Source organism: Zalophus californianus, unplaced genomic scaffold, assembly GCF_009762305.2.
Source record: "Zalophus californianus isolate mZalCal1 unplaced genomic scaffold, mZalCal1.pri.v2 scaffold_55_ctg1, whole genome shotgun sequence".
Taxonomy (NCBI): Eukaryota; Metazoa; Chordata; class Mammalia; order Carnivora; family Otariidae; genus Zalophus; species Zalophus californianus.
The window spans coordinates 1-12546 of record NW_023365552.1 but is presented as its reverse complement, the minus strand read 5'-3'; the positions used below and the strand labels follow the sequence as shown (position 1 = coordinate 12546).

Here is a 12546-nt window from a genome sequence, read left to right as displayed (position 1 = left end):
TTTAAGGTGTGTCAAAGAGAAGTATTTAATATGTGCTTGATAGTGACTGGCCGTAGGTACCCTATGTAACAGAGTGGCATCACAGACACAGACTTTCTTGTCTGCGCAGATGAAACCGATACCTTTTGTATCCGGCCAATTTGACAAAGTTCAGGAAAGTTTTAGACGGCGAACTTGGCACGGATGGTGGAAGTGGGCTTTCACGGTGACATACCTGGTCATCCCCTGTGTAGACACTGGGCTTTCTCATTTTTTTCCTTTTAGCTTAACAAGCAGTCACACACCTAGGAAATTCTTCGAGGAATATTCAGGCTGTGCTCTTGTATTCAGAAGCGTACCAGAGAACCCTGCTTTCGGAGACTTGGAGATTGTTTTTTTGAAAATGATGTCCATTTAAAGAATGCATGTATTTGGGCCTCTCTGGCTCACATCACCCCTAGAAGGACTCATGTGAAATGTATAAAGTAAAGAAAGCAACTCCAGGTTGGAATTTATCCAAGCAGATGACTAGGTCAGTACAGAATCAGACTTTCCTATAAAGTCTGAAGCCTCCATGGTATCACCTTCTGGGCTATAAACAAACTGTGTGATACAAGTTACTTATTGCTGACCAGCAAATGGATTTTTCCAGTGGATTCTCAAACCCTTCTTTCTCTTGTGGCACTGTTCCATTCTGATACATTTATCTGAATTATTCCTATGAGAGTAAAGGGTTTCATTCATTAAAGACCATGAGCCTCAGAGCATCAGGAAATAATGTGTCTAAGTTCCCTGCTTGAATTGGAATTCTCCAAAGCAGTGAACATAGATGGAGCTCAGAAAGAATGGATGGCTATTTTTAAAAGATGGATAGGCATCTGTGAACCTCTGCAGTCTACAAATCATCTGCACCACAAAAAGTTCCACAGATGCATCTTGAATATTTGAATCAAGTTACTTAAGAAATGGCCAGTGCAAGAACACTAAGACCTCCCTTTGTCTCCAGAAAGAAGAAAACAAATCTCCCATAGGAAAGACACCACCTCACATACCAGGAGATAGAGAGATATCCTTATTGTCAAAGATAGGGAATTCAAGACCAAGAATTCTATATAAACAAATCTTGTTACTTTTACTAATTTACTACGCCAGACCCAATCATTTTGAGAATTCCTTACTAATGGTAGCTCCCAAACATAGAAAACATAAAATTGTCCTGTAAAACATTAAAGATTTATGCTTCTTTGTCTAAAATGTACAAAAGCTGCTCCGTTGGTCATTTTTTCATCTCAATTTCATCACTGGGCCTTTGTGAGCATGTAATAAAACTTAGGGCTTTTTTTCCTCCTGTTTAAAAAAAAAAAAAACAGTAAATAAGCCAACAGCATAGCACTTAACAAAAGAGCCCTCCAATTCCTGTATTTATATAAAAGGGAAGCAGAATTCTAAGTAAGAAAAAGGAAAAATGTTGTCTTTAAAGATCTAGTCAGAGAAGAAAAACCTCTGGCTGAGAAGGTATGAGTTTAACTCTACAATAATAAGCCCATGTTGAGGATGCACAAAGATTTCAGATTTTCATTTAGCAAATATGCTACAGGAAGCAAGGCTTGAGTTGGCTTTGCTCTTGGAGCACTTAGAAAGCAGTGATAATAAAAGAGTTTGAGCAGAAGGACATATTAATGAAAGAATTACAAATTGCAATAAATGCTGTGAAAAGAACATGGCCAGTCATCAGAAAAGGCCCATCAGAGGATGCTATATGTAAGCTGAGGCCTGGAGTGTGAGGAGGAGCGCTAAGAGAGCTTCTAAGTAGAAGAATAGCACAGCCAGAGACCCAGAGGCAGGGAAAATTTAACACATTCAGAAACTAAAAGGCTAGTGTGGCTAAACCTGGAGGACCAAAGGTGAGAGATGAAATGCAGTTGGAGGCAGGCAGGGGCTATAAGATGAGGACTTTCTAGCCACAGTGAAGATTTTGGATTTTACTCCATGCGCAACTGGAAGTGGTGACAACAGGTAATGATGATAGGATCCAGTTTACATAATTAGATTATTCTGGATGCTGTGTGGAGAATGGGTTGGGGAGGTGATGCAGAAAAGAAGAAAGAAAATAATTCATGAACTGTTAGAATAGTCTACAGGAACAGTTGGGATAGTCCACATAAGCAATACTATCAGGCTGGGTGAAGTTAGTGATGTGGAGTTGGAGGGGGGAGACCAGTCGGACGACTGAAAGTCTTGTTTTAGACACATTAATTTGGCTATATCTGCAGGATATTCAAGTGAGTAGACAGATACATGAGTCTGGAGTTTACAAATATAAATTTGGAAGTCATAGACATAATTTATGTATCTGGGAATGAGTAAGTTCACCTGGTGTGAGATACAGAGTGAGAAGAGGAGCCAGGAATGAGCACTGGGAACTGCAAACATGTCCACACTAAGTAGTTGATACAAAGCCAGCAGAGGAAATAGCTTTAAGTATTTTAACCCTAGCTCCATCCCTAAGAAGTCTGCGTCCTTGAGCAAAGAGACGAGGTTGTATGGACCCAAAGGTCCCTTAATGTTTATCACTCTATGATTTTACCAAAAGGCATTTTCCCAACCCTGCAATTTGAGGAATATTGGTTCAGGACTTATGTGAAAGAGGTCAGCTAGAATGATACCCACCTTCTCTCCCCCGTGTTTCTGCTGACAAAACTGTGGGCTAAATAAATAATGGGCCCAATGTCCCTGTGCATAGAGGCTTCAGGTTTCACAAAGAAAACTTTAAATGATGAGAAGGATCAGTGATGGATATTTGTCAACCTAGAGGTTAAATTCAAGTGTGTCTTGGGTGAGGAAATAACTGAGAAAAGATTTGGAGAGCCAGGGGAATTCTACAACCAGGGAGACCTTCCCAGTGAAGGAAAGGGGATATTTTTTATTCTGACTTTTGCCAAAATAGAAGCGGGAGGGAATATCCAACCCTTTGGATCACCTAAAGTAAATACTCTTCAAGTCAACAGGAAAGGACTTATCTCAGTGGCCTTCTCCTTTTTTTTTTTTTAAGTTTGATGGATAATCACTGAAGTTTCTAAGATTTTATTTATTTATTTGAGAGAGAGAGAGCAAGCACAGGTGAGCAGGGGGAGAGGCAGAGGAAAAGGGAGAAAGATTCTCAAGCAGACTCCCCACTGACTGTGGAGCCCAATGTGGGGCTCGAGCTCATGACCGTGAGTTCATGACCTGAACAGAAACCAAGAGTCGGACACATAACTGTCTGAGACACCCAGGTGCCCCTCAGTGGCCTTCTCTTAAGAAGAGCTTCCAGGAAATGATTGTCATTGAAAGTTTATTGTAGAATACATTGAATTACCTGTGAGTTCTTCTAGGTCCTGAGTTACTCTCTCTTGCAGGCTATATAGTTTGGGAAGCTATAGGTAGGAAACAAATAATAGAATTAATAGGATTTTTAAAGGAGTTACATGGATAGTGTATCACTTTGCACATGATGTGTAACAAAGCCACCCAAAAACTTAGTGGCTTAAAATATCCAACATTTTTTAGTGTAAGTGTCTCACAGTTGGCCTTTTTTATTATAATGCAGGTACCTGACATCAAGTTTTTGATTGTCAAGCCATCTTCTTCAAAGACAGCTATGGCCAATAAACACACTGCCAGCCATAAGACTAGATAAAAAGCCAGGCCCTGCCACCCCTATTTTAGAGATCTCTGGTTGATTTATATAACTGATCATTTGACCACTTATTTTTACCTTCCCATGCTCTAATTCTTGCTCTTGTGTCTTAAATTCACCAACAAAGAGTGAACCCACAACACCCTAGACACTCCCATCCTCAACCCCAATAAATGCAGAACCTCAGGCCCATGCTTTCTCTCTCTGTCTACGCACAATCTCATTGTGTGGCCCCAGACGTGCCATGCATACTCCACAACCCGGTGTGTAATAAACCTTGGTGGTTGTTTTTTGTTTTTTGCTTTTCAAAATTCCCTGCTGGTTGCTGTTGAAGTGCCTTTCGCAGTCATAGTAAGAAACACAAGGGCCAGTCCAGCTACAACACCGGCTCTGAAAGGGGGAATTTCTGTACGGGCTCACCAGAGGTCCAGGTGAGTGCCCCCCTCCCCAGCATTTCTAGCCATAACATCACTATTAATAGACTGAGACCTGCACAAAACACATTGGTGAGTCTTCAGAATTCCATGGCTGGGTTGAGCAGCTTTGGTTTGGGCTGGCTTGGATGACCTCTGCCAGCACTAGAGGGGTTTCATATCACCCAGCAGGCTAGTGCAGGTCCTTCTGTACTGTAGCAGTTGCAGAGCTCCAAGACAGCAGACCCCAGAGAGCACTTGTCAAACCTGTGCTTGACTCATGGGCTGAAGCAACTCATATGAGAAAGTTCTGATTAATCTGTGATGGGACTAGCCAAGAGTATGGACCCAGTGAGACATGAATAAGCCCGGGGTCATTACTTCAACAGTCTACCCCAGATATCCCCTATCAGATGCTGTGGAGGAATCTGGAGTTGTAAAGGAAGAATTTAGGAACCTACCATGAGAACATGAGCACCTGAAAATATTTTATAATTGTCTAAAGAAAATTTTTAAATTTCAATGTGGCCAAAAACTCTGAACAAAGTTAAAAGGTAAATACAAATTGAAGGAAAAGTGTTCCCAAAACAAAAGACACACAAAGGATCAATATCCCAAATGTATAAAGCACAGTGAGGAGAAGACAGGTATCCTACGGTGGGTTTTTGCCTTTTCCTTGACTGGGCCATTTGCAAGTCCAGTGACCTTGGGAGCAGTGCATCGAGGGAAGGAATGTGTCCACTGCTGGCAGCTCAATCTACCACAACCTCCCCCATGACCTAGGTTGTAGTTTCTCTATCCTTTCTTTCCTTTGTTCTTGCTTATTTTCTGAGCATCATTTTTCAGTCTTCCTGTTAATTACATGAGCCACCTGATACCCTAGAAAAATTAATTCTCCATCTGCTTAACTTGGTTTCTATTGTTTGCAACTCAGGACTTCAACTAACACGCACCCTAATAGAAAAATGTGCAAATATGAATAGCCAAGTCATAGAAGACAAAATACAAAGTAATCAATGAGAAGGACATCAACTGTATTGCAGAACACAGTGCTGATGGTGTTCATATGGAACACAACAGAAATTTCTAAATGATTAACAGTATTTACAGTGGGGAGGATGCAGAAAACAGGTACTTTCCAGCATTGTTTCTGGGAATTATGTTATGTAATCTTTGCAGAAGGCAATTGGGCATTATGCAACAAAACATAAAATTTCAAGTTCAGCAATTCTACTTCTGGGACTGCCACCTAAGGACATAGTCAGAAAATTATGAAAAGACATTTGTATCCGGAAGACCACTGCACCAATGTGTATCATAGAACAAAAAAAGAAATACTTGAGTTATGGTATTCCATGAAATAAAATAATACACTGTCCCTTGAAAGCTAATGCAGATTTGCACAGTTTGATCTGGCAGGAGATCTGAAGACCACTGGCATGCACTGAAAAGCAGAGCACAGAGCCTCAGGACTGGTGGGACTCTCCATTCATGTACACAGAGCCTTTCCGGATATGTTTGTTAATTCACTGATTACTTCCTTGACAAGCACTTAGACAGTACTTACTCCAAGACAATGACTGTTTCATGTACTCTCCAAATACTACTTCATTTTTTATCATTAAAGCCCCATGATAGAGGTCCTGCTATTATATCTATTTTACAGATAAGAACACTGAGGCAAATAATTGGACCAGGATCATAAGCTGATAAGCAGTAGAAGTAGGATTCAAATCCAGGAAACCTAGATCCAGGTCCTGAGCATTACAATATGGGCCTTTGAAAACATTCACCAAAAAATTTAATAGGGGCTATACCTCTCTCTAGTTGGAAGTTGGATGTGTTCTCTTTCTTTGGTATATTTTCCTTTATTGATTGGTTTATTCTTTTATCTATTTATGTGCTTTGTGTTTTGTTTTACAGCTCATATGTATTACTTACCTAATTAGAAAGACCTTCCAAGGGCCAGACAATCCCCTTACTCCCATCTGCATGTCACGCTTCTGCTCAGTGTCAGATGTAGCACCTAGCATGGATGCCTCCTAAACTGAAAACGGGAACCACCAAGTTGACCTGAAATCACTGCACCTTGAATGTGCAGAGAACATTCTTGGGAAGAGGAGCAGGCATCCTGAGAACCTGAGTAGGAAAAAATAAATAAGAAGAGGGAACTTTTACAATAGCCAAACTGTGGAAAGAGCCAAGATGTCCATCGACAGATAAATGGATAAAGAAGATGTGGTATATATATATAATGGAATATTATGCAGCCATCAAAAGGAATGAGATCTTGCCATTTGCAATGACGTGGATGGAACTGGAGGGTGTTATGCTGAGCGAAATAAGTCTATTAGAGGAAGACATGTATCATATGACCTCACTGATGAGGAATTCTTAATCTCAGGAAACAAACTGAGGGTTGCTGGAGTGGGGGTGGGGTGGGAGGGATGGGGTGGCTGGGTGATAGACCTTAGTATGTGCTATGTGGTGAGCGCTGTGAATTGTGCAAGACTGTTGAATCACAAATCTGTACCTCTGAAACAAATAATGCAATATATGTTAAGAAAAAAAAAAGAAGAAGATAGCAGGAGGGGAAGAATGAAGGGGGGGAAATCAGAGGGGGAGACGGACCATGAGAGATGATGGACTCTGAAAAACAAACTGAGGGTTCTAGAAGGGAGGGGTGTGGGAGGATGGGTTAGCCTGGTGATGGGTATTAAAGAGGGCACGCTCTACATGGAGCACTGGGTGTTATGCACAAAAAATGAATCATGGAACACTACATCCAAAACCAATGATGTAATGTATGGTGATTAACATAACAATAAAAAATAAAGAAAAAGAAGAGGGGACTTTCTGCTAATCTGGGAGCAACATCTTCGAGAAGAGAGAGTGAATCATACATTCCAGGCTCTCAATGTAGTGTCAACAAGAAGGAGCAGAACACAGGGAGAGAAGCAGTAGTTTATTTTCTTCTTAAAGAACACAAATGCTTAGTTTAACTCTTTGCTTTTGTTGTAGTTGTTAATGGGAATGATTTTGATCATCATGACAATGATGTCATGATGTTGATGAAGTAGGCAACTTCAAAAGGTAATTTGTAATGTAGAACATTAAGTGTTTAAAAATATGTTTCTACATCTACTGTCAGTCATTGATCTTGCCTTTCACCCACTGGCAATAATAATAAGCACTGCTGAAAAATAAATTAGCAAAGTGACAGTTTCCCCTGGCTGCCTTCTCTTGTTGCCAATGACAGGACAGAAGGACGAGGGGAGAGCCATGGCTGACAAGAGGCTTACAGGGAGGGGCTTGGGATGCCTTTCTAGGAACAAACGCAGGGGCATGGTGGTAAGAGCCTGCTGAAATGCATCAGAGAGAGATAAATCTCCTCTTGCTCTATATTTACATTTGTCAAAAGCAGATGGAAGAGAAGAGATTACAAGGTCCAGGCTCTGCAATGTCTTCCGTGGAAAGAAAGAAGGAGACAAAAGCACCACTATTGTTCATGAGTGTCCTTCTGTAGAAATGGGCAGGTGGCCGTGTGGATGGTGGGTAGAAGGCAGAACAAGCAGGCCATTCAAAAAACACCTTGAAACCAAACCATAGTAATGAATAACAGACCATGGCCCAAGGGTACAGAAGCATCAAATTGCCATGAGACTTGCCTGATGTCGTTTCCCTTGGGTGAATGTGGAACTTCCGAACTTGGGTGTGTATGTCTGCAAAATGGTGGTACAGACCTGCCCATATGCTATCTGGCTCCCACACAGCCCCTGGGAGCCATTTGCTTATGCTCATGGAACAACAAAACCGTTTTAAAGGTAAAAGCATGTTTGCTTCTTTTCATTCACTTAAGGTAGTACTTTGACATTTTGTCGTGTGTTTTATTGGTATGTGTTAGGACCTCCTCACAGACCTGGTGGCTGGCAGGTGGGTGGTACCTGGCCCGTAGGGACTCAGCAAACACCCACTCCCTCTCCACATCTCCACCAGTACCTCTTCATGCAGGATTCCTTATTTCAGCCAGTGCCTGTTCTATTCATTAGGGTCCTTAGTGCCCAAGATCAACTACCCACTAGGGGGCCACCCCTCTGTCTCTACCCCCCTTCATTCTCTTGATGACAAGTGCAGAGTTTCTTTACCCAAAAAATGCATATTTTTTTCTTACAAATGTATAAAGAAAAATTTAAAGTACCCATATTTCCACCACCCAAAGATGATTACTATTAATCTCTTGGTCTAGATCCTTCTAGATCTTTATGCACACTGACTTATATGTGTTTTATCTAATTTTTCTCCACTTCTTTGTCCCCTCTCTCTTCTTGCTAGCCCTGTGCCTAAGGCCTTGTCATGCTGGAAGGGCCTTGATGGGCAATTCAAGACAGAAGAGGAAATCAAATCATTTAGCACACCAGGCAAGACAGCTGTGAGAAGAAGATCAGCCGGGGGGTGAGGAAGTTTCCTACTGTCTTATTGATGCTCCTCCCCAGGTTGGGCCATGGGGAAGGCCACTTACCCCGCCTCCTGGACCCCAGAAGGAACACAGTAGCTGACAACCAGCATTCAGAGAAGAAGAGAAGAAAAATGGGAACTTACCAAGAGAGTGAAAAACAATTAGGTGAATCACAGCTAACCCCAGTTGAACCTGTTTATAGGCACTGCTCAGTGAGAACTGCAACCATGCTTTGTCCTCCCCATTCTCCAGAATTCCAGTAGGTCAGTACTATTGTTATTCCTATTTCACTGGTGGAAAAAAAAAAATTGATCTTTAGAGAGGTTAAGTATTCAAGGGGCCAAGAGGAGGGAAAAGCAAATGGAAGGTCAAAGTGTTCAGGTTTCTATATTTAAGTTTTTGGGCACATCCGTACTGTTGTCCATGACAGTTGTGACTGAATCAATTTACATTCCACCAACAGATTAAAAATGGAACTACCATATGATCCAGCTATCTCATTTCTGGATATATCTGAAGGAGATGAAAACAGGATGTCAAAAAGACAGCTGTACGCCCATGTTCATTGCAACTTCATTCACAATAACCAAGAGCTGGCAACAACCTAAGTGTCCATCAGTGGATGAATGGCTAAAGATGTGGTATACATATACAGCAGAATATTATTAGCCACAGGAAAGAAGGAAATCCTGCCATTTGCAAACCATGGATGGACTTTGAGAACATTACACTAACTGAGACAAGTCAGATAGAGAAAGGCAGAAACTGTATGATCATTTATATTTACACGTGAAATCTAAAAGAGCTGAATTCATAAAAACAGAGAGTAGAACGGTAGCTGCCAGGAGCTGGGAGTTGGAGAACTCGGGAGATGTTGTTTAAGGATACAAACTTGCAAGCAGAAGACGAATAAGTTGGGGAGATCTAATGCAAAGCAGAATGATTATAGTCAACAATACTGATTACATACTTCAAAGTTGCTAAAAGACTAGATTGTAAATGTTCTCACCACAAAAAGAAATGATAATTATGTAATGCTACAGAAGATAATCATATTGCAATATGTAAATGTGTCAAATCAACATCTTTGTGCACCTTAAATTTACACAACGTTAAATGTCAATTATATCTCAAAAAAAGAGGGGAGTTCGGGTTTCCCTTCTCCTAGGAAAAAGGGGACTCCTGTGATTCTAGAAGATTCCACCTCCTCCCTGTGCAGAAACTGTGGCCCAGTTCAAAACACTTGGAGAACAACTCCCTAATCCACACACCCTTATATAATTAAATCCTCCCAAGCTCAGTTCCCTTGAACTAATGGGTTATACCTTGAAGTAAGAACCCACCATGTGGTTGTGAGGCTTAGTGAGATGGTACATGTCAGCTGCTTATATACACTGCCCGACAGACAGCCAGCACTCAAGGAATTGGAGCTGTCATTACTATGATTATTATTCCAATCCTGTTGATTTTTATAAAATGTTTTACTAGATACAGAGTACAGCACTGGATGTATGTACTTGGTTTACTATCTAAACCCCTAATATGGGACAGTAAGCTTGTTCACAAATCCTCTACCATTAATTACTTTAGGGAAAGCAAGCACAAATACAAAGATGGGGAAGGAACATGGCTTACTATATCCTACTAAATTCCTGGCCCTTTCTTGGGGGGTGGGGGGGCAGGCTCTGTTTCGATGATGGAGGGGATGCACCAGGGCCTCCACCCAATCTGAAATCAATACAAAGGGAGCAGTTCGTGAAACCTGCCCAGAGCATGCACTGCAGACTTAGAAGAGTCCAAATGGAGATGCCACATAAATACTTAGAAGTTATGTCAAGTTCTCCAATTGCTCAGTATGTAATCTCCCACCGTCCTCCCTCCATCATGCTCCAGAGGCCAGATTTCAATGCAGGTTTCTCAGATTCCTTGGTGTTCCATGCTAAAACTGGCAGTGGGGAGAAGTAGCCCCCCCCACTCTCCACCTGACCCTCTTCTCTTGCCACTCCAGCTCCATTTCACAGCATGAGGAGCTGAGTGGACTCCTCAGCCTGCACATCCAAGATCTGTCCATACCTAACATCACACAGCTGCCACTGTGCCACAACCAGGCCTAGGGCCATGCACCCTGATCTGCCCTTGAGAGGACAGATGTGAGGAAGAGTCCCATCTGGGCTCTGGAAGTAGGCTCAAGGTCACTGAATATGGAACTGTAGGGTCTAAAAGAGGGGCACTCTAAAAAGGAGTTCTAGAAATGCCATACTCCCTTTTAGAGTGCATTCTGAGAGGGCACATCCCCTGAACCTCTTGATGTCTTCATCCTGTGAGAAAAAACAAGGCTAGAGGAAGGTCATACCAGAGTCCTATAAAGCAAGGGGTTTAGGACAGAGGTCTCTTGTCCAGGTCAAGGCAGAATTTCCTAGGGGAAGTCCTCTCTTCTGGCTGCTAAACTTACAGACTACTATTAGCAATTCAACTCCAAGTAGATACTTTCATTCATTCATTTATTCAGGAAATACTTTTCTGATCATTAACTACATGCCAAGTGTACCTGTAGGTAAAGGAGATACAGGGAAGAAGACAAAGTCCTTGCTTTCATGGCACTTAGATTCTTGCTCCATGCAACGGTAACTGGGCAGATGATGATAAGTCCTGTGAAGCAATTAAAGCAGGGTGATGTGTTATAGAATGGGAATCAGCAGACTCATTTATGTTGAGGGTTGAGGAAAGACCTCTTTGAGGAGGTGACATGTGAGCTAAGACTTAAACAACAAGATGGAGCCAGCCATGTGAAGCCCTGAAGGCAGAGGGAATAACAGGTGCAAAGGCCCTGAGGTAGGAGAAAACTTATGGTATCGGATTAACAGAAAGAAAGCCAGCGGGCTTAACCTAGAGAACAAAATGAATGGGGGCAGGAAGCGAGGACAGAGAGGTTACCAATACCAGATTAAGGAGAGTCTTTTAGGTACTTATATTTTATGGTATTTAGATTATTGTTCAAAGTGCCATGAAAAACTATTGGGTATATTAAGGAGGATGAGATGTGACCTGATTTATGTTTTTAAATAACATACTATATAAAGAATGAAGGGGGAAATAAGGCTGGAAACAGGTGCACCAAACAAGAGGCCCAGTCCAGCTGAGAGAAGGTGATTTCTGGGACTAGGTCAGTAGCTGTGAAGGTGGGAAGACATGGAAAAATTCAAGATATGTATTTTGGAGCTTCCCTTGAAAGGACTTGGTGATAGATTGCATATGGAAGGTAAGGTAAAGAGAGTCCCAGATGACTCCCAGGTTCAGGTCTGCTCAGTTAGGTAGACAGTAGTCTCATCAATGGAGATGTGGCAGAGGGCAGAGGGTGAGAAAATCCAAGGGCATCTGGAGAGTGCAGGGGGATGCATGGACTGCTCAGTGAACGGCCACCATCTCTGCCCCCGTGGGCCATGTGCAAAATTAAAGGGAAGAAATCAATCCTTGAGCCCTTCCTACCTGGCAGCCCGTACCCCTTTCCCTCCCACCTTTTCTCTGCTAACTCAAGCTTCTCCTCTGTCTCATCTCCTCAGGACTCGGCTCTCCATCACTCAAGAATTAATAGCACCTGAAGGAGACACTGCTTCCTTGGGGATCTGCTTTTATCCACTAACGTGCAAAGCAAGTCTGTATAATGATAACATTTCTGGCCCAGTAGCAGGAAGAGGGAGGTGCCAACATGCCAGTTATACACTTACCTTTTTTGTATAATCATAACGGCTTCCTTTTATTGGCTGCTTACTACATACGGTCACTATTATTTCTATCATTATCCCTATCACTTTGAAAAGTGTCACAGTCAAGTCAGATCCCAAGTCTGATGCTCAGTGACGTTGAGCAAGTTACTTACCCTCTCAATTCCTGTTTCCTCTACCATTTCGAGTGAGGATAGTGGTGCCACCTCCCTTGCAGCCTGTAAAGGGATGAGAAATGACAGATGTATAGCTCACGTTGTTACAAAGAGCGTCTGGAACAGAAGAAGGGCTAAGAAT

General features: G+C 42.1%; 1 long non-coding RNA gene across 1 annotated transcript; it reads right to left on the bottom strand.

Annotated features, from left to right (window-relative positions):
- Positions 1–1135: 1135 nt before the first annotated feature.
- Positions 1136–6196, bottom strand: LOC113933941. Its single transcript, XR_003523543.1, has 3 exons — positions 6013–6196; positions 3338–3395; positions 1136–1326 (listed from the first exon to the last, which is right to left on the bottom strand). It is a non-coding gene; the product is annotated as an uncharacterized LOC113933941 (long non-coding RNA).
- Positions 6197–12546: the final 6350 nt, after the last annotated feature.